This window comes from Pleurodeles waltl, chromosome 12 (assembly GCF_031143425.1).
Source record: "Pleurodeles waltl isolate 20211129_DDA chromosome 12, aPleWal1.hap1.20221129, whole genome shotgun sequence".
Lineage (NCBI taxonomy): Eukaryota > Metazoa > Chordata > Amphibia > Caudata > Salamandridae > Pleurodeles > Pleurodeles waltl.
Window position 1 is genome coordinate 309,361,069 of NC_090451.1, and position 22,496 is coordinate 309,383,564.

Consider the following 22,496-nt stretch of genomic DNA (forward strand, 5'->3'; position numbering starts at 1 on the left):
AGACCCATTCAGTATGCAGATGAGTGCAGGTGTGACTGAGTGTCCTGTGTTTGTGGTTGTCTGGGTGAAATGCACAAGGGAGCTGTCAACCAGCCCAACCCAGATGTGGATTGGAGACAGGCTGTAAGGCCCAGATGCATTTTAAGTGCAGAGAAATGCTCACTTTCTAAAAGTGGCATCTCTAAAATAGTAAAATACAATCCATCCTCACCAATAAGCAGGATATTCTTTTACCATTCTGGCCATACTAAACATGACCTCTTTACCCCTTTCTGATCAGAATCTACCACTCAAACAGTATATGAAGGTAGCCCTAATGTTAGTCTATGAAAGGAGCAGACCTCACAGTAGTGGAAAACAAATTTAGGAGTTTTCCACTACCAGGACATATAAAACACCAGGATATATGTCCTGCCTTTTACCTACACAGCACCCTGCCTTATTGGTTACCTAGGAACTACCTAAGGGGTGACGTTTATGTAGAAAAAGGGGAGTTTAAGGCTTGGCAAGTACTTGTAAATGCCAAGTCGAAGTGACAGTGAAACTGCGCACACAGGCCTTGCAATTACATGCCTGAGACATGGTTAAGGGACTACATATGTGGGTGGCACAACCAGTGCTGCAGACCCACTGGTAGCATTCAATCCACAGGCCCTGGGCACATGTAGTGCACTTTACTAGGAACTTACAAGTAGATCATATATGGCAATTGGGTATGAACCAATGTTACCATGTTTAAGGGAGAGAGCATATGCACTTTAGCACTGATTAGCAGAGGTAAAGTGTGCAGAGTCCTAACACCAGCAAAAACAGTGTCAGAAAAGTGGAGGGAGGCAGGCAAAATGTTTGGGAATGACTACCCTAAGGCTGTCAGGTCTAACACAATGGATATGCAATGATGACTTTTAAATAGTGTACTACAAGCAATCATTAATAAAGAATATGTTAATCTACACCCCATTGTTAGACCTGACATCCTTGGAGTGGCATTTCCAAACTTTTGCCTTCACTCCTCCTGGTTCGCTTAATTTGTCTCTGTTGGTTTTAGAATTCTGGGCACTTTAGAACTGCTAATCAGTGCTAAAGTGCATGTGCTCTTTCCTTCAAACATGGTAAAATTGGCTTACACCTGAATGACACATTGAATTGACTTGTGAGTCCCTCGTAAGTGATACTATATGTGCCCAGACACTGTCAATTAAATGCTACAGCCAGCAGCACTCTTTGTGTCACCCTCTAAAATAGCCTTTAAAAACATGTCTCAGGCCTGCCACCACAGCCTGTCATGGAATTGTAAACTGCCATGTCGACCTGGCAAACTAAACCTTTTGCCAGTCTTAAACCTTCCTTTTTAATATAAACTAGCCTACTCTTAGTTAGGGCCTGAATGCTCATGGGAAGGGTTCATTATGTGTAAAAAGTAGGACATGTGTACTTAAGTTTTACATGTCCTGGCAGAGAAAAACTCCCAAAGTAATTTTCACTGTTATATTCCTATCTCTCTTCCTGACTAACACTAGGCCACCATAATACATCTCATAAGTGATAACTTTGGATGGGGAGCAGATAGAAATATGCTGTTTAAACTCCAATAAATTGTAATTTTAAATCACCTTTAATGATAAAGTTGGATTTTAAGTCGCAATTCTGAAAATGCCATTATTACAATGTGTCAGGAATGCAATAATGCATGCCTACCTGGAAGCCCACAGTACTTGATTTGCAGGGACATTATGGACCAACTTCCTTGTACCCTACCTTACTGCCTGTGATTTGCTAAATGCCAGAAGGAAGTCTCAGTTGGGACCAGTGATGAGGGCCTGGGTGTTGGACGTCATCATTGTCTCCCATGAAATTGTCAACCTTAAATAGACGAAGGACAAATGTGAACTCTCTCTGATTTCATTAATACTCAATCCCCACCCTGTTTCACTATCTGAGATCAATAACCTCCCACTCATTTCTACCAATGATCAACTGCCTAGACATGGACATCCTGTTTGTTGGTATTTCTCATAGTGTGGTGTGATGGTTGTAGTTTGCACTGTGAAGTACCCTTAGGTTGATTGGTCTGTAAAATAAAGTGACAAATTATACATTATTTTTCCCTATAAAGACCCCTTACACCCAGCATTGCTTTAGACAGATACTCACAAACTCATGGTTTCACTTCTCACATATAGTTAGCCTTGTTACTAACATATGAACACTCTTGTCAGTAGAAGTGGACAACACATCAGTTAAGTATTAGTCTGTTAATGCTATTCTGCTGCTTGATTTGCGATTTGTAACTCTGATTGATTTCACAAGGTCATACACAGAATCTCAAGATAAGAGATCAAATGCCCTAGGAGTTCTCTCAAGATAAACACTCAAGTGCCCAAGAAAAAGTCTCAAGTTAGTTATCAGATGCCCAAGAAAAAGTCTCAAGATATAATCAAATGCCCAAAGAAATGTCCATGATGTTTAAATGCGTGGAGGAATTGGAGCTTTCTTGTCTTGGGTATCTGCTGCGTTTATGCCTCTGAGCTGCTTGCTCATTTACTCACTGTTTTCTTTGTGTTCTTTTGCAGGATTCAAATTGGAGGAGTCCGCTTCTCCCAAGACATCGAAGAAGAGGCTGAGAAGATCAAAGGAAGCGTCTGGTGGAGAGCGCTGAAAACATAGGTGTGCGCATGACAAAATCCCCAAGGCAAAGTGCATTTTAGAAGCTTGGCATGGTCTTAAATGTGAAGACCACGCCCAACATAGCCACCAGAGATCATCGAGATCTCATGACATATCATTGTCATTTGCACACGGCATAGAAAGAAATGGGTGTTCAGGACGCATTCATGATTGCTCTTAGGCTTTACCAAAAAAGATAAATTAAATACATAAATGAGTATCTAAGAAAAGAGCAAACCGGGGCACTCCAAACAAAGAGAGTCCAAAAGTCGGGTGACTTAGTGTGGAAAAGTTTAATCCTCAGTAATTGGTCGTTGAATCATAGTTCAAAATTGTTTGAATCCACATATGAGAAAGTATATAGCAGGTTACAATAACAAACTGACTCCTCAGAATGAACAGGCATAGATGAGCAACAAAACAGCCAACACGTGTTTCGTCCTCTCGGACTTTTTCAAGGCTTAAGATATGTACACAAAGATTCGGTAGAACGTGCAGAAAGCGTCCGTCTGTTAAAGGAACACTTTAACAGACGGACGCTTTCTGCACGTTCTACTTTTCCAGACAATTAGGCTTATCATGGCCTCCATCGTTCTGTTCAGTGCCATTTGACTGCTCCAAATGGTACAAGACCACTCCGAGTCCATTACATTTATCCACCGAATCTTTGTGTACATATCTTAAGCCTTGAAAAAGTCCGAGAGGACGAAACACGTGTTGGCTGTTTTGTTGCTCATCTATGCCTGTTCATTCTGAGGAGTCAGTTTGTTATTGTAACCTGCTATATACTTTCTCATATGTGGATTCAAACAATTTTGAACTATGATTCAACGACCAATTACTGAGGATTAAACTTTTCCACACTAAGTCACCCGACTTTTGGACTCTCTTTGTTTGGAGTGCCCCGGTTTGCTCTTTTCTTAGATTTTGTAACCTACAGCGCTCGACAGAGGTGGTTGTCGCCATCCACCTCTGTGTGTGTGCACCTTGGAACCCTCGGTGGTTGGGTTTCTCTGCACCAGGCTGGCACCCGCCACAGGACTTACTGACGACATACTATTGTGTTTGTTGTTTTTTGTTTCTTGGTTTCAGATGTGCGTCGCTAAGCATCAACCACCTTGTTCCAGTATTGTAGTTGCCACATAAATGAGTATCATTTGGACACGGTGATCAGGTTACATGTAGGTTCAATTAACAAAGCTTTTTATACAGCACATGTCAAATATATGTACATACAATATTACACATGGTGATGCTTGCAGCTCGGGATAGGGGTGGGTTTTATAATACAATAAAAATGATGAACTGAAATTATGGCTTCTCGGGGACTGGGTTCAGGGGATTTTGTAGGATTGTGTCAGAATGTTGGCATTTTCTTGGCCTAACAATATGTGCCTTCTGCCAGTGTCCTGTGTGCCATGACTGCTAATGCCTCTGCTACTGTGGGTTGTGTATTTCTCCCAGACAGTGACACAAAAGGGACTGGGTGCTGGCGTGATGGGCCATCCTGCCAGGATGGTTGGGACAGAGCTCTGCTCTGCCCCACTTGCACCTCAAAGGGTTTGCTTCCAGCACACACAATGGAACCTAAAACCAGTCTTTTGTCACCCCAGACTTTCTGGAACCTTGACATTGGAAAGAAATTACTTCCTAAAACCAGATGTGGGGGTAATATGGGGAATCCCCCCAGAGAACGGATGGCACCAGGTATAAATATTGGACCTCCAGAGCCACACTAGAGAACACACCAGGACCTGTGGATATTACAGAAGAAGGTCAGCCCCGCTGTCAGAGGACTGTCGTGCTGCCTGTGGGCTGCCTTGCTGTCTGAGACGGAAGACCAGACCTGATTATCTAGGCTAACTTGAGTAACTCCAAGGGTCAGTTGGCTGACCTCCTGTTTGAGTCAGAGGAACATGACCCCATAGTCCTCCCCACCCCTGCCCAGCTGTCCTGCTGCAAGTGGACAATCCTGAACCTGCATTTGGACCTGCTGATTCCTCCTAGCCTCTGCTGAAGTGAGTGCCAGATTCCCAAGATGTGCCCCCAGGTCCTGGACAATTGGCTAGAATCAACCTAGGCTTCTACCAAGAAGAAAAAATGAAATCCTGAAATTAGGGCCCTTCGTGACCTTGTGGGACAAGAGGAGCTAAAAGATTGCCTCAGCCTCTTTTGACATAGATTTATCTATTTTCTTAAAAAGCCTGAAATGGATGAAAGAGACTGGTAGGATAGCTGCTGCTTGGAACCTCTGCTTCTGCTGGCAGATTGTTTCTATTTTTGGTTTAAAGTGGAAGAAATCACATGTCCAGAGTGCAACGTTTTCGATGTTATTACCATAAGAAATCACCACAAGCCTGCATCTATCAAAATGAGAACACTAATTAGAGAACCAACCGCAGTTGAGTAGAATCTGGGTAACCTGGTTCATCAACCCCTGTGTACTCGTAATGAGTAGGAACAAGGTGCCGTAGCAGCTTCTGATATTAAAACTTGTCCCTCGCTCAATTTAGAAGCTAGGGTTTTTGTTCCTGAATCATTGACCCATTAAGGGTGAGTGTGGATTGTAGTCCTCATGAACAGATACTCAAGCAGAATTTAGAGTCTACTATTCTAGAATTTATTTTATTATTTGATAAGGAGGCACTTCCAGTGAATAGAAGTTTGATCCTAAATTCTTTCTTGGTGATAGAAGCATGACGGTTAGTAAAAAGTAGTGACATCAAAAATGTGTTTATTCACTCCACTGCACCATTGCCATACTCTAGAATCACCTTTGGCTCATTGGTTATTGCAAACCTGGTTCTGCACACTTGTGATTTTTTTCTTCAAAAGATGGATTAATATTGTGCTAGTTGTGGAGCATTTAGATATTGATATCTATTAGGGGAATCAGAATGATATAGTTGTCTCTTTGGGGACCGGAGGATAAGTTATACAATTTTTGGAGGGCCTGGCTGTCAACCACCAAGTGTGGAGTCAAAGGATGACTTATCTAGGTGAGTTGGGTGGTGAGAGTTCTGAATTGTGCCCATCCTATGTTACTCTACGCTATCCTGATTTTGACTTATTGAGATCTTGATTGTGACCTTAATCATTTATTCTTACACCCTGTTTACAAATTCCCTATATTGCTATCAGAATAAGAATTGTGACCCATGGTTAATGGGGCACAGGGTCAATGCATAAGTGGGCAAATGACAAGTCACTGAAGTAACTCTTGTGGGCTCATTCTGTCCTGGAACTTGGCTGGACTGGGACATGATGAGAGAAAATTGATTTTTTTAAAGTCATTTATTCTATGAATGTTGTGTTTGCAAGAGACATGGTCATCTGCTGACTTTCTATGTCCTGATTTTTTGTAATTTCTTGCAATGTGTGGCACTCTGAAGGGGGCCATTCCAGTGGGGGTTGGCATGTTTGCTGAAGAAGACTGTGAATTGTGTTTGAAATTTACTGTGTTCCCTACTGATATGAGTGGTCATAGTATAGTGGGTACATCAGTTATTTTCAACCTTCGTGAATTAATACCTGGTAACCCCTTAAATAGTGAAGCTGACCTTACGAGCTCTAATGGGCGTACCTTTTGGGCAGCTAAGAATATAGAGTCCCTAAGCTCTAAAATTCAAAGTATATATGTTAGACTCAGTGATCCTTACAGTGGTGACCCTATACCTTTTTTTGAAACTCATATTGATTTTTTGAAAATGTAAGCTCCAAGGGTGCAGGCCGTAGACATTTAAAAAAGGGTAACGCAAAACTGAAGATGTTAAACCAGGAAATACATTTCCTGATTAGGAGTCAGCATCTGTGATTTCCTTCTCTAAGACAACATGAAATATATCGCCTTAAATGTATTACAGTAAGACATAAGGCACAAGAACGTAGGAGTGAATAGGATGGGAAGTGGATTAACATAAGGGAGGGTGTGCATTCTCAGGATTGAAGGAAGTACTGGGGTTTGGTGGCAAAGAATTGTGATTCCAGGGTGGCACCACACGCTATTTTCATCCCTGAAAATGTTCAAAAGGGGTGTGTTTCTACCTTATACTCTAGCAATTCTGAGAAGGCCGACTCAGTAGCATTTAGTATAGATGATGTGCTGTTTGAAGGATATGTTGCTCCTTCTCAAGCAGAAATTTTTAGTTAAATGAAAAGGCAAGAACTTCTAGAGAGAGATGGGGCCTGATGAGATCCCTATTGCAGTCATTAAAAAGGAAGCTATAGCATGGGGACTGTTTCTTAGTCCACTTTTTTAATACTTTTGTCGGATGGGAGTAATCCCTTCCTCCTAGAGGGTTAGTACCATCATTCTGCTTTATTAAAGGGGCCCCAAATCTTCTTCTGTCAGCTTTTGACAGATTGCACTATTGGATGCAACAGATAAACTCTTTGCTATGAGGTAACTTTCCCATCTACAAAAGCGGGTGCAGGATAAGAATATTATTCCCACTAACAGAGCTGGTTTTAGGAGAAACCATAGTGCTATCAATAATATGGCTGTTCTTCAAGCAATTATTGAGAAATACCCCCTATCCCAGGGTATGCCAGTGTATATAGCCTTCATTGGTTTCTCCACAGCGTTTGATAGAGAAAATCAACAAACATGGTGGAGAAACCTCATTAGTCTTGGTACCCTGCACCATCTTTTAAGGCTCATCATTGAATTTCATTCTGATTCTTGGTGCCATATCCTCATGAGAGGAACTCAAGGTCTTTCTTGAGAGGTTGCAACTCATAATGGTCTGAGTCAGGGCTGTTTGAATGCTTCCCTGTTGTTCTCTCTCTATACTGTATATGTCCTCCTTGGCATTTTAGGTCAGGTGCAGGGGGGTCCGCCAGAAATTGGCAATATGTCCATTGGCTGTTTTTTGTATGCTTATGACGTGGCTATGATGAATTTAACCCCCATTGGCTTACAACATCGCATTACCGCTTTGATGAAGTTCTTAGAAGTCCACTTTCTGAAAGTAAATGTATGAAAAAAAAACAAAATTTAGATTTTCTGTAGAGAGGTACAAGAATAGGGGGAAGTTTAATTGATACCTATGGGGGAAATAAATTAGAGAAAGTGGACTCATATCTGTACTTGGGTAAAATATTCTCTAGTAACAGGCGGGATGAAGATCATGTTAACCTTTGTTCAAATAGAGCCCCCTCCCAGGCAAATACCCTCAACAGATTATATAAATCATGCCTGAGACATTACTTTGGTCATGTTTTGTTGCTTAATAAGCTTAGGATTCCTTCTTCCCTAAGCTATGCCTGTTAGGTGGTGGATATGGCTTACTGGCACTCTTTGGAGGCAATAGAGAGTCAGATTTTTCACCAGATTTGTGTTTTGAATACAATAGCTGCCCACCACGCCTTTTGCCTGGAATTTGGCTTAACATTGACTCATATCTTGGTTCTGGTTGCTGTTTTGAGATGGGGAAATCTGCTCTGAGGTGGAGAAGCTGGCACACTTCGTGCAGCCCTGAGGTATGAAATATGTGCCCTTCGAAAAGAAAAAAGTGACTTTTTTAGGACTTTTGAGTTGGCCAAAGAAACCTTTGGGTTGGACTTGGAATGTAGGCTCTTGTTTCCCTAAATCTCTTTTAAAGAGTCATATAAAAATACTTCTCATAAGATAAGTCAGGATAGAGCTATTGCACTGTGACAATTAAACGTGCGTAATCTGGTGGTAGGGAAGAGCAATCTTGGAAATAAATTTCCACCATATCTAACCTGGAATCTTTCTCATGGGATCCGAGGTTGATTATTTTGATGAGATTGGATCTTCTACCTCTACGTGTTATTTCGGGTATTTGGGATAAAGGGGAGAGAATTTGAGAATTGCGTCAACCACTTGTTCAAGATTTTAACCATGTCCTGTATTGCAAAATGAACGCCGCCAATTTCTAAGACAGCAGGTTCTTAAAAATAACATTCATTCAGTATCTGAAGCTAATAAGTGTCTAATGTCTCCTCCTAACGATATGGTTTGTGATAAGATTTTCCAATTTTTTAGATGGTTTTAAACTTGTATTTGTGAGCTAGGATGTGTGTACTTTCAAAAGGTGCATTTTTTGAATATTCTTAAATTTCATTTTGTTGTAGGTACGATGGGGTGTTGAATTCCTAGCATTGCACAATGAAAGCACTTTGTTGCCTTTCTAAGCTACTGATCCTTAATTTATAACATCTGATAAGCATAGAAGGTTTAGGGTGTTCAAGGTTTCTGTCAATAATATAGGCAGTGATTTTTGAGGTTCGATGGTACTCTTTGTATTTTTAACCTTGGGCATTGCACTTTGCTATATTTTAAATACGTTGTTTTTTGAAAATATAGCATTCAACTACCGTATAAGGTCAGTAAGTATGTAACATTTTTTTAATGAATATGGCCACAACAAGTTCTTTTCACATTTTACATATGTTTCCATCCTTGTCAAAATGAGCATTTTGATGCCGATCTCTGACTCAAAGGACCAATTATGTACTATATATGCAAGCTCTCTATGCACGATGTCACTTTTTTAAGCATACTGCCCCAATGATTTTAATTACCTTCATGTTCTGGAGGGTTGGCTTGAAGCTCCTTTTTAATCTTTTTTTGTAATCTATGAAGAAGTTGTTTACATGTATGATTGCGTATAACGTTTAATGTACAATTGTGTTTTTATCTTTTAATGTGGTGTTATTTGGCTCTTGATTGGAGTTCTGTTGCATAAATGGGTAAATGAAATTAAACTACTAGCATTGATGACTACTCCGCAAAGGATAGTTAGAAGAAATAGGCTGAATTGGCATTACCTGCTAGCTATGAAATATGTGTGCCAGTTTACTTTTGACAATAATTATTTTTTTGCAATATCATTGGGAATTTATAAACATCTAATACGTGTATGGTGCATGGGCATCCTTCGCAAGAATATACTTTAAAAAAATACTTTCTTGAATTTTCTGAAGGTAATATTGTTTCTAATTAGAAGGTGTTCTCAACAGCATGTGCAGATCAGAGAACGCTTGCTGTCTAAATTCAATTGAGATCAGAAGGGTTCGTCTAACCAGCAAGAGCACCGATTAATATTTTAAATGATAAGCTACATCAGTGGATTCATGTACATTCTGCTCAGACCACTAGACTCCAACAGAGCGAACATATCAATAGTGCAGGTGAAAACCTTTTTAAATACCATAGCAGTCCATGTTCCCGAAGACATTAATTGCAGCTTAATAGTTTGAACGGGGCTGCAAGCACCCGCACACTTGTGCTACAAAGGATTTGCTATTCATTCTTTGGTCAAAGGGAATGTGCACAGTAAAACACACCTTGTCTATCTCATAAAATTAGTCAAGCAGGAATTGACTGTGTGATTCATTGTTTACAGTAGCGCATGCTTGGCTGCAGAGCGTCGTGTCACAGCAGACTTCCATCTCAGCATTTAAATTTGCAGTACATCAGGAGTGGAAATGTTGAGCCACAAAGGAACAGTGTTTTTTTTTTTTTTTTTTTAAATTTATTATTTATTGATTACTCAACAGAACAAGGATGTCAAATAACAAAGCTGCCCATCAAACAGGATTAGCATGATAATCACATTGTACAGTCCCAAACGGGGCCCAGAACTGTAGCCAAGTGCAGAACACCAGTTATAAACACACGGAAGCCCTGCACCCTGTCCATCCGGAACGCCTGGGCAATATCTCGGCCCAAGGTCATAGAGCATATACAAGTCAAAATCTAGGGGCAAGAAACCAGATGCTAGCATTCACAGGGCGTGAAACATCCATGATCAACTAGAAAGCAAAGGGCAAAGAACAAACAGGACAGGAGAAAGATGGGCAGGACAGCTAACAGACCCCATAGAACAGCTGCAGCGCTGAAGGAAGGCAAAAGTGACCTGAATTCCATGCACGTGGCCAGCCAGAACACACCTAAGCGGCCTCACAGAAGAGATTCCAAAAAGGAACGCAGAGGACCCCATATATCCCGCGGCCGGGAACCCACAGGCATCAGCTCCCAGAATATCATCAGTTGTTCATGGCAGAACGAAGCATCACGCAACCAATTCAAGCTGCGGGGGACCCGGCCGCGACCCCAACACATTGCGACCCTACACTTCGCCAGCAGCAACAATAGGCCAGCCAGACTCCTATGGGCCGGCGGCACCTGATCCACATACCCAAGCAGTGCAAGTTTGGGGGAGAAATGATGCCCCAACCCTATCATCTCCTTTATCATGTGCAGTACCTCCATCCAAAAGGCATGGACACCCCGCAGCGCCACGCAAGGTGTAGGAAATCAGCATCCGGAGCTTTGCACCTCTCACAGCATGCATTGCCGCGCAGGCCCATAGCATGTAAGCCTCTCGGAGTGTAGTACAGGCGATGCAGAAACTTAAAGTGTATAAGCCGCAGCCTGTAATTAGGTGAGAGGGCTCTCATGTGCGCACAGCATTTCTGCCACATTTCCTCTGTGATGGGCTCACCCAAATCCCCCTCACAGCGAGCTCTTGTTGCCGATGCAGCACCACCCTGCTGATCCTGCAGACAGTTATATAGTTTGGTAATGAGCTTTCACGGGCGACTGTGCCAGGCACAGCACCTCAAGAGGCTGGCACACTGTCGGGGCCTCGGGAAGCCCGGGGAAGTGCGCACGCAGCTTCGCGCAGACACGCAGCACATACAACCTATGCAGCACCGTATCGCGCCCATACTCCAGCACAGCTTCCGGAGATAGCAGCCGCCCGTCCGCAAAGCACTCTCCCAATTTAGTTATGCCAGAATCGCGAAGAAAGTCACGCAGCTTCACATCACAGAACATTCTTTCGTCTGCAGCATCTAGCACCGACAACAAGGGAGCAAAAGGCTCACCTACACCAGACCGGCGCAATAAAGCTGTCCAAGCTCTAACCGTGCACTGCACTGTATCCACACCGCCCACCCAGTGCCGAGGAAGATTGCCGAGAACTCTAGACAAGCCGTCAGGCCACACCGCATCACTCTCAGAGGCAAGGTGCGGTAAATACCAGATAGGGTGCAGCCAGTAATACGCAAAAGGGGCCTGAGCGCAGAGATAGTATAGCTCCAGATCTGGGGCAGCAAGCCCGCCCAGCTCAAAGGGCAATGTCAGCTTCTCCCAGGAGATCCTGGGCTGCCCGCCAGCCCAAACCAGACGTATCATGGCAGACAGATGACGCCGCAGAAAACCTGCTGTGAGAATAAGAGGAAGATTCACAAACAGATACAGGAACCTGGGCAGCGCCACCATTTTAGCGATCGCAATGCGCCCAATAAGCGAAAGCGGCAGCAAACGCCATGACTCAACTTTATCCTCCAACCACGTAATAGCCTTAACATAATTAGCCTGCCAAAGCGTCTCCACTTCGCAGCTAAGCCAGACACCCAGATAGCGTAGTGGACCAACCGACTATCCAATCGGATACCGGGAGGGGAATTCCACCGTCTTCCCAGTGAGGGGTATCACCACCGACTTAGACCAGTTAATCACAATGCCAGAGAAGGTACCAAATCGCACAATCTTGTCCAGAAGCACATCCAAATTGTTTCGTGGCTCACGCACATACAGTGCAATATCATCTGCGTATGAGGATTTTAAGATAGGCCGCTGTTGAAACGGTAGCCCCCTCTTATTGTGATGCTGTCTCAGGTACGCCGCAAGCGGCTCCATCGCAATCGCAAATAGCAGCGGAGAAAGAGGGCATCCCTGACGAGTCCCACGATCCACCTGGAATGGGCCTGAAATACTACCATTTAACCGCAATCTTGCTGTGGGTTCAGAATACAGCAGCCGGATCAATTGCACGAAGCGCGCACTCATCCCAACCCTTGCCAACAGCGCAAACAAATACTCCCACGCCAGCGAGTCAAAGGCCTTAGTGGCACCCAAAAACACCACCGCCGCATCATCCTCCGCGTCAGTCATGCTAGTGATTGTGAAATACATGTGCAGGTTATGAGACGTAGATCTGCCGGGCACAAAACCGGACTGGTCCGGCAATACCAACTTCGGGAGCAGCGGCTGTAGCCCCGCCGCAGTCATCTTGTCCAGGATTTTATTATCTTTATTATTCATATAGATGCGGGCGATACGAGTCACAGCAATGCGGATCCTTGCTGGGCTTGAGTATCGTAACAATCAAAGCCTCGCGAAGTGAGGGAGGGAGCACCCCAGTCTCCATAGCCTCCGCATAAATCTCCAAAAGGTGAGGAGCCAAAATATCAGCGTACTCTTTATAAAACGCCGCAGTCAGTCCATCCAGGACAGGGGCATTATCCCCAGGCAAGCCACGAATTGCCGCCTTCACCTCCTCTTCAGAAAAAGGGGCATCAAAATATGACATGTGTTCTTCATCAAACCAGAGCAGAGAAATCTCTGAGAAATAATCCCGAGCCGCACCTATGTCCATTCCGGTGGGGTCAGCATAGAGGTCCTCAAAAAATTTAGAAAATACCCTCATTACACCGTCAATCCCCACCACCCGCTCACCCTCAACACTATCAATTTCAGTAACGTAATTGCTGGCCCAAGGCCTATGCAACATACACGCCAGCTTGCGCCCAGCCCTCTCACCCTCACCATATCGCAGCGTCCTGGCATATCTTCCCAAAAAACAGATCTCCCGGAACGAAGCCTCCTCATACCGCGATACAGCATCCCGAAGAGCCGCCAGGGTAGCACCCGACCAATCCACCACCAAGCGCTGCTTCAATTCCGAAATCTGCTCCTCTAGTTCAGCCAGTTCACACCGCAACACCTTTAGCACACCATATTGTTTCGCAAAAGACACACACCTCGGATCACCACCTTGAAAGCCTCCCACAAAGTGCCCGCCGAGCTTACGGAGCCAATATTCTCCGTGAAATAATGGAGAACTGCCTCACGGACCTCCTCGCGAAAGGCAGTGTCCCTCAACGCCCCATGAGGTAAGCGCCACAAGCACGCCCGCCCAGGCCCACCAGGGACCGCCAGAACCAACTTGACCGGTGAGTGATCCGACAGGGTTCGCGCTAAGTGTTCCACCGACTGAGTCCATAGCTCCACATCTCTCAAACCCAACCAACGATCTATGCGGGACCAAGTGTTTTGGGCATAGTTAACACACGTGCCCTCTCGAGCAGCCCCATGTCTAGTCCTCCAGATATCCAACAGACGACAGGGCTCTAGCGGCGGCAATGCTCTGCACCCTGAAATCCCCTCCCCAGAGCACTGCACCACTGCCCATCGACTCCACCAGGCGCCACACCTCGCGGAAGAAGTCAGGGTCTTCCATATTTGGGCCGTATGCTGACACTAGTCTGCAAGCTCTATGGAGCAGGGTGCCGTGAACCAAAACATAGCGACCGTTTGGATCTGCAATAACTCTCTGGGTGCGCCACTGCAGTCCCTTGCGGATTAATATTGCCACCCCCCACAAGTAGTGCTAAAACACTGCACAATGACACTCTGCGATCCAACCAGCCTTTAGCCGATGCTGCGTTTCTGCCACCAAATGGGTTTCCTGTAACATGCATGTATCTATTTCCCGGCACTTAAAATAAGCTGACATAAGTCGCACCTTACGCCCATCGTTCAAGCCGCGCACATTCCAAGTGAGGCACCTGACCAAGGTCACTCTGCCAGTGCCATACCCACAGGTCTACAAGAACGTAGCGCATCAACAGCACCCTGCCCTGCCAGTCAATCTCGGAAAAGGGGAAAGAGAAGACAGAAAGTGAAAGGAACTCCGGAACAAGAACATAGACACCCCCCACCCACGCAGACCCCGCAACTGGGTCAAAGCAGATAGCCCACCCCCCAATACAACACTAACCCCATTGATAACTAACATAGCGTATCTAGGACTCATCCAAGGGGCAAATGTTAGGCCGTCCATCCCACTACCCCAAAAGGACAGGGGGAAGAGGGCAAAGGCCAGCAAAAAACTGAACAATGGAGCGGCCCATAAGGGCGAGACTACCAACACTGGGTCACCCATCTCTCAGCAAGAAAAGATCTCTGTCAGTGGTACCCTTACACATTCAGTCATTATCGCTTAAAGCTGCATCTCGTTTTCCAGCCCATCTGAGACCGCCACCGCCGACCTCCTAGGCATCATTTTGGTGAACTTAGCAACAAGCTTCGGGTCTGTAAAGAAAAACAGATTACCCCGGTGCTGCACCCTCAGCTTTGCAGGATAAATAAGAGAAAATCTAGCATCAGTCTGGCTCAGGGTGCGTTTAATTGGCAGGAATGCCCTGTGTGCGGCCTGCACACTGGGAGTGTATTCTGGAAAAATATGCTACTCTGTATTCTTGTAGATCACAGGTTTCCGCTCCCTGGCCAGCCACAGCACATTATCTCTATCTCGATACTTTAGCAAGCGAACAATGATGGGGCTCAGGGGAGTTCCAGGAGTGGGCCTAGGTCCCAAAGACCTATGGGCCCGCTCCACCACCATCATCCGGGAAAGTTCCCCAGGGAAGAGCTCCGAAAGCATGCCCTCGACAAAGTCTTCCATTCTGCCCATGTCCGTGGACTCCGGGAGACCTATTATTCGGATATTATTGCGACGCGACCTGGCCTCCAAATCTTCATTTTTATTTCGTATAACTCCCAGTACGCGCTCCATTTGGAGCATCCGCTCCCGGTCACCATTCCACTGATCTTCTAGCGCTGAGGTGCGCGTTTCCAACTGATCGAACCAGGAGTTGTGATCATCCACCCTGGCTTTAATTCGGTCCAACTGCACCGTTAGGTGGTCAAGCTTAGCGTCAATACTTGCAAGGCTACCCTTGAGGTCGAGGAACATAGCCCTGACAGAGGTATCCGACGCACCTTCTTCAGTGAGCTCCCCTCCGGACAGGGGGGGGCGGAAACACCACCATGATTTTTCCCGCCCTTGAAGGTAATTCTAGCCTGTTTCTGCTCTGTCTTACCCATGTTCGTAGCACCGCCAGAGCGGAAGTGAGACGCAGACTCACGGCCACCGGCCAGATAACAGCAAGCCAGAGACCACCCGTCGAGTTCAGATCCAAGTGCCTTCAGGATGAGACAGCACAGCTACCAGGTCTCCACCACAAGCCGGCCGAGCCCCCAGCCAGGCAGCCCCACGACCTCCCCAGCAGCGCACAGCCGCTATCATCACTGGTGAATTCGAAAATGTACCTGCCCAAAAGGGGCCACCCAGAGCACAGCAGCCAGGGGAGAAACTTGTCTGGCAGCCCCACTCAGCAGTGGTGGCTATCACCAGGGGGACCCAGCACTCCGTTCCAAACAGTCAGGTAACGGTCCCAGCCACCTATCGGCACATCAAGCAGCCACCCCTGGCTCGAATCAGCCGTTGAATATCCCTCACAGCAGAGAAGGCCCAAAGTGCAGCACCTCACCTTCAAGAGCCCGCCAGCCCCCCGGGCTCCAGAGACAGCTCACTCACCGCACCTCACTGACCCGGCAGCCCAAAGAGGTGCCCAGTCGGCTCTCCACTCGTCGCCCAAGGCCAGCGCTGGTCCAAATGGGCACCGGCCCCCTCGGCCTCCGGCTCCCAGCACACTCACCCAAGGCCCGGCCAAGGACAGCCCCGCCAGCCCACGTGGCCTGACAGGCTCGAGCCGCGGGGGTCCCTGCACACCACCAACACAAAAGAGGCCACTGTCCGATATGACTGCCGATCTGGCCTCCAGGCGAGAATCAAGTGATCCCCCCTATCTCCGGGGGCAATCGTCTTCAGCCACTCTGCCTCCCCTGGCCCACTGACCCACTGGAAAGACAAGCAAGGCCTATCGCGAAGCGCCCCCCAGACGCTGTGGCCCGCGTTAGCACGGAGGCCCGCCCCAGGAGGCCCGGGACGGCCAGCAGCAGCCGGCCCCAGCCATATCCCGGCAGCAAATGATCCCAGCGGATCACGAGTCTGTAGGGAACCTCAGGGCACAATTTTATATTGCAGGCGCCGCTCCTAACAGGAGAAATTAGCAGATTCGGCCCGTCGCTCAGCAGAGCCTCACATCGTGGCAGCCATCTTGCTGGCTGGCCAAGCCACGCCCCCCACAAAGGAACAGTGGTTGCAATCATGTGAAGTGGATCATTATGAAAAAGCCATTTGGGGAGAATGCTACAGTTGTCCACAGTCTTGGGATGCAGAGAGTAGTCAGTGGGGTAATATTATCCTCAGCAGTGTCCATGGTGTGGTTGGGCCCGAGCTCCAGAGGTCCTCCTTAGCACAGCCGGCACTGTGCACGGCAGGGGGCCCCTGGCTTGAGAGCTCCTGACAGGGTCTGGGCTAAAGAGACTCCTTCATGTACTTTGTGGGGGGGGGGCTCAGTTTTGTTACGCAGCTGAGAGTAGGCTGAGAGACAATGCATCTGCAAATTGCTGCTATAGGCAGTCTATACGCATTCCATGCTTTTCAGCTGCAAGAAAGGCTGCAAAGTGAGTGTGCGTTAGCTTGAGCTCCTTACACAAAACATAACATGCAGGTTGGTGGGTTTCTTCCAAGTCCTGAAGAAGCCTCATATAAGAAGCAAGTAGCTGTTTGTGCCCAATTTGTCATTCCAAGTGCTGAGCAAGTAGCATTTGGATTCTGCTGAAAAATGTCTCACTTTTGGGTTCTGCACCTTTGGACAAGGGAAATTGAGCTTTAACCTTAACCGTGCATAAAACTAAGGCCCATAGCTATTCTTTTTGCTGCAAAACTGCTCAAACACAATTTTGTGGCAAAAGTATAGCACTGGCTTGCGTCATTCCAAAGCACCATCTGGTCACCTAATTTATGGAATCCCACAAGCTGACGCTGAGGTTGGGCTAGCGTCAGGAAAAATGACGCTAGCCGGGTGTGGGTGGCGGTATGGGGCAAGGGGGTTTTGCACCATAAAATGATGCTAGACTGGTTAGAAGCAAAAAAATGCCTTCAACAAGCCTAGCGTCATTTCCAGATACATGCTAACCCATCCATACCACATGACTCCTGTCTTATAAAAGACAGGAGTCATGCCCACCACCCCAATGGGCAGCACAGGATACCAGTGTCCCCTGGGCATGGCCATTGTACCCAGTGGCATGCAAATGGCCCCATTTCAGGCACTTAGATAATTAAAAAAAATATCTGCTTACCTACACTTACCCTACTTATCTGGGATGTAGGTCTCCCATCCTCTGGTGTCCCTCTGGTGTGGGTGTTCCTGGGGCTTTGGGTGGGCCCCTGTGGGTCCATTCCATAGTGTTTGACCATGGAAATGGGTCCACAGGTCCCCTAACACCTGGTCTGACCCAGGCGTTACTTAATGGCTCTCAGCAGGCTTACTGGCATTATTTAGGCCCGCCTCCCACCTGTGCACCTTTTTGCACGGGGGGATAAATAAGACACTAGGGGCCCCTTATTTATGCAAGGTCGGAAATGCCTCTTTGACGCAAGGTGGGTTCACGCATCCAAACAAATAACGTTAACTCCTATATTTTGATGCTAGATGATTCTAGTGTCAAAATATAAATATGGAGTTAAGTTTGTGCTGAATTTGTGTAAAAAATTGATGCAAATTCAGCGCAAACAGACTATAACTATGCCCCTAAATCTGCATATTATCTCTCATTCTAATGTGCAATACTCAGAGTGGGAGGTAACTTCCCCTATGGAAAAACCACAAGTTGTGATAACCACTATTTTCCGGGCAATTTTACCTCCCAATATTTCCATGCAACTCGGAATAGGAGGCATAATGTATATTATTACTACACGTGGGGGCATGTTTACTAAGTTTGCACACAACACAGTGCAGCATCAGAAGTTGCTGAGCCAAATTGTTTGTAAGGGAGAAAGCAGAACAGTGCTATTACCATATGGCTCTGTTTCTCTCTCCCTTTCCGTTGGTGCATTTTTGGTTGTGTTACACATACCCTTGCATCATAGTGTGAGGTGTGTGCCTGATGTCACTCATAGGTTTTTTCACTGAAAGGGTAACCTTCCAGCACAATATACCATGCTTAGACATGGTATAACATTTTTCCCACTTTGTATGAATGCCATAAAGAGAAGCACACACGCAAAGTTAAAAAAAGTTTTGTCAAACTTTACACCTGCCTCATGGAAGGGATATATTTTTGGTGTTAAGTTCTGTCTACCTTTTTTAAAAGATAGGGCTTTCTGTCAAAACATATGGGTGGTTGCATGGTACTGCCCATATATCACCTGTGAAATACCCCTTGACGCAACATAGCTCAAAATATTTCAAAGTGCTTCTTTGTGTTTCTTTATGGCTACATTCCAATGCAAATCAGTGTTGCTGGTGAAAGTAAATCCAAAAACAATACTTTGTACTGGTTTGCATCACTTTTGAGATGTTGCAGTTTAGTGAGAGGCGTGTGAGAGGAGGAGGACACGAGGACACGAGGATAGCGAGGAGAGCGAGGAGACTGAGGAGAGGTGAGGCGAGGTGCAGGACGCGGCAGAGAAAATGAGTGCAAGAAACGGAGACACGGAGGTTGCGGGTGGCCGGGTGCAGGCTAAGGAGGCCACGTGGAAGTAACATGGATAAGAGCAAACACAGGACACAGTACTGTATGTGGGGGGTAGTGGGGTAGCAGGTGAGCATTTCAAACATCTAACTAACACCCCCGCCCTTCGGCCCACCCTCCCATATACTGTTGATTCACATACCATCACCCGCTCACCTGTCTGCCCTTCTCCTCTTGTGGTGCTTCCAGGTGCCTCGGGTGCTTCCATCTTGCTGCTCCCCAGCCATATTAGGGCCTCAGGCTACTTAGTGCCTAAGTCACTGGTTTGTCCACCCACCTTCCTGTCCCACATCACCATTGCTGCACTGAGCTGCACGGGCTATGCCCCATTTGTTTAAATGCTCATTTAATAATCATTTAAAACCATTGGTCAAGCCTATAGTTGAAGCAGCGGCCTTTGAGCAGAAGCAGAGGGGCTGCAGTTACTAAGTAGCAAAAAGAGGAGTGCCTCAATCAAGGTACAAGTAAGGGTGCAGAGGTAATAGAACCTAGGCAGAGGGTTGAGCCCCTTCGTCACGGAGGTGGCCTGTCTAGGAACGGGTGCAGCTTGTGCCCTGGGGGTGAGCTCCCCCCTCTCTACCTCCCTATCATTAAGAAGCCCTGTGATCAAAGATATTGTATAGCAATGCTAAGCACCAAACGGCTACACCGTAATTGAGGATTAAGCCTGATTGACTCATTTAAAATGGCAGCAGCAGTAAGTGACAGCAGTAAGCAGCAAAGCAAAGCAGCAAGGCAAAGCAGCAAGGAAGCAGTAAAAGCAGCAAAAGCAGCAAAAGTGGCATAGGGGAACCCACAGTCCGGGTCCGCAGTTAAAGTTAAAGTGGCAGTAGCAATAAGGAGCAAAGCAGCAAAGCAGCAAGGCTGCAGAAAAAGCAGCAAACGCAGCAAAGGTGGACCGGTGCCTGGTGGGCGACACTAAGTGACCAATGACCAGGACAAATGATTGTACACGGAAAAGTCCAAAGAGAGTATTGAGGGCTTCAGAAAGCAATTTAAAATCCATCTTGCAGCAGAACAGATGGAAGGAGTTGTGGGCTGGATTGACCGGCTCAGCCCAGCATCTGCCAGGTTTTTCAGCAAGGAAACAGCAGCAAACACTTGGAGGTGATAACGCGTCCAGTCTTTATAAATTACCTGTATCTGGACATGTTGGAGGTCGGTGAATCTTTTAACCGAGTCGGGCTCTCCTCATCCTCAATAGTCGAGACACTCAGATCAATAACTGTTGTAATCGGTAATCAGTACTCAATTAATAGATCAATATAACACATCAGAAATCAATAACAGTTGGTATTTCGGCGCACCATGACCTTTCAGTCATGAATAACCACACCAGTTTATTAAAAGTTAGTGAATTTATTTCCCTATATTAACAAAGCTAGCACGACGTATATATGTCTCAAAACCAATTGATATATGTATATGAACATTACTAGCTGTCCATAACGGCGGAAGAAACGCAATCTACGTAAAATCTGAATGATGACACACTCTGTTATAGCAATGCAAATCACCAATGTGACTAACTGTATTAGACTAATTGCATACATTCGGTCAGCATAACAAGATTTCAATTCTTCATGATACATTGAATGAATATCTCGACTAACCTCTAATTAGCATTGGCATGTGGGACTTCATGCAAAACGAATTTAGTCAACACAAATTTGGAAAACTTCTAGCTAGGACCCTATCAAAATAGCAGTTGGTACCTAAAAGGAAAAACACAATGCATAATACATTTATCCTTTCATACTTACCAAATACAATCAGCATTCAAGATAAGTCTTCGTCCTTCAGGTACCGGTTGATCAGCATGGGGCAAATTTCAAAGGGGGCAAAGTTAAGGGCAAGCTTCCTTGCAACGGCAAGGAGAATGGGGCAAAGTTACTGCATGGGCAAGACGGGGGCAAATTAAAGTTAAAGTCTCTAGGGTGAGAATTCTTAAAGTCTCTTTCTCTCAGATAGAGAAAAGGGCATCAGGGTGTCGTCCAAAATGGAGTCTGGCATCAGGCTTCAAACTGGCATCGAGGAAAATGGCTGACTTCTCTTTGTCCGGTGGGTTTAAGTAAGAAACATTCCAAATTCTGTAGGGTCTTCCATTGGAGGGTTCATAGGTTGGCTTCAAATTGTCCAATCAAAAATTGTCTTTTACTAGCGTCCATTTATGCATACACTGTCCTTGGAGCCTTGGAACACAAATTGTATCATGGTTTGCCAATTATTTTACTATCTGTACCTTCATTGTCCGCACCTGCAGAGACTGACCTTGTATCAAAGGGGATGTAACCGGCCTAGCACGAAACCTTGGAGATAAGTGTACCAGCCAGTTTCTACTGGAAAAATACAACTTCAAGCAAGAATATATGTTTCATTAGTTCAAGGGAAAAAATCACGCAGTTAGAATTTGAAACCAAGCAACTAGGCCAAAGCCTGTACTAAATTTAAGCTAAGCAAAACAGTTTTCAAACAAGAAATCATGGCATACATTTGCGATTATGACGGATTACTACATTTTAATACTTCATGATTAATAAAGCTCGTTTAGAATGATGGCGAACTACCCCGAGGGCACATTTTCCCTCGTACATTATTTCTTTAATTAAAATCACATTTCAATATATATATCGATTACACGGTATACATGAATATATGTCGGACCTTCTTTTTCTGCGTCATCAATCCCTCCTCTGATGACTAATTATGTCATCACATCAAATCTATCCACAAATTTTATTCCATTTAAAATTCTGTATAGTAATTTGGCACTTCAGTCAATTCCCTTTTTCTTTTAGTCCCTTTTGACTTCTCCCTATATATTTCTACCATTTTGTTCTCTATTTTCTCTTCTCTTTTTCTTTTGTTCCTTTCTTTTAACATTTTGAAAGCTCTCCATGTTCCCCAAGAGCCTAATAAACAAATTAATATTATCAATATTCCCTTTACTATTTTCAGTAACAATCCGTTCCAAACGTTGCTGAGCCAATTTCCCACGGAAGCAATTCCCTTTCCAACTTTCTCCCAAACTCCGGGTTCTTTCAATTCCTTTAAATCTACACTTTCTTTAGTTAAATTTGTAAGCATTGTTCTAATTTTTCCACTGTTGTCTGGTATATATGTACAACAGTGACGCGTGCCAAGCATTTTGCAAACGCCGCCATCCTTTTCTAGAAGAATGTCTAAGGCAAGCCGATTTTGAAGAGTCATAGCTCTTTCTGCAGCGAGTTCAGCATCCATCAGGATTATAGCTCCTGAAAACTTTGTCAGCATGTTATCCACAATAGTAGACAACTTTCGTATTTTGATTGAATTCAATATGACTCCTACTGAAGGA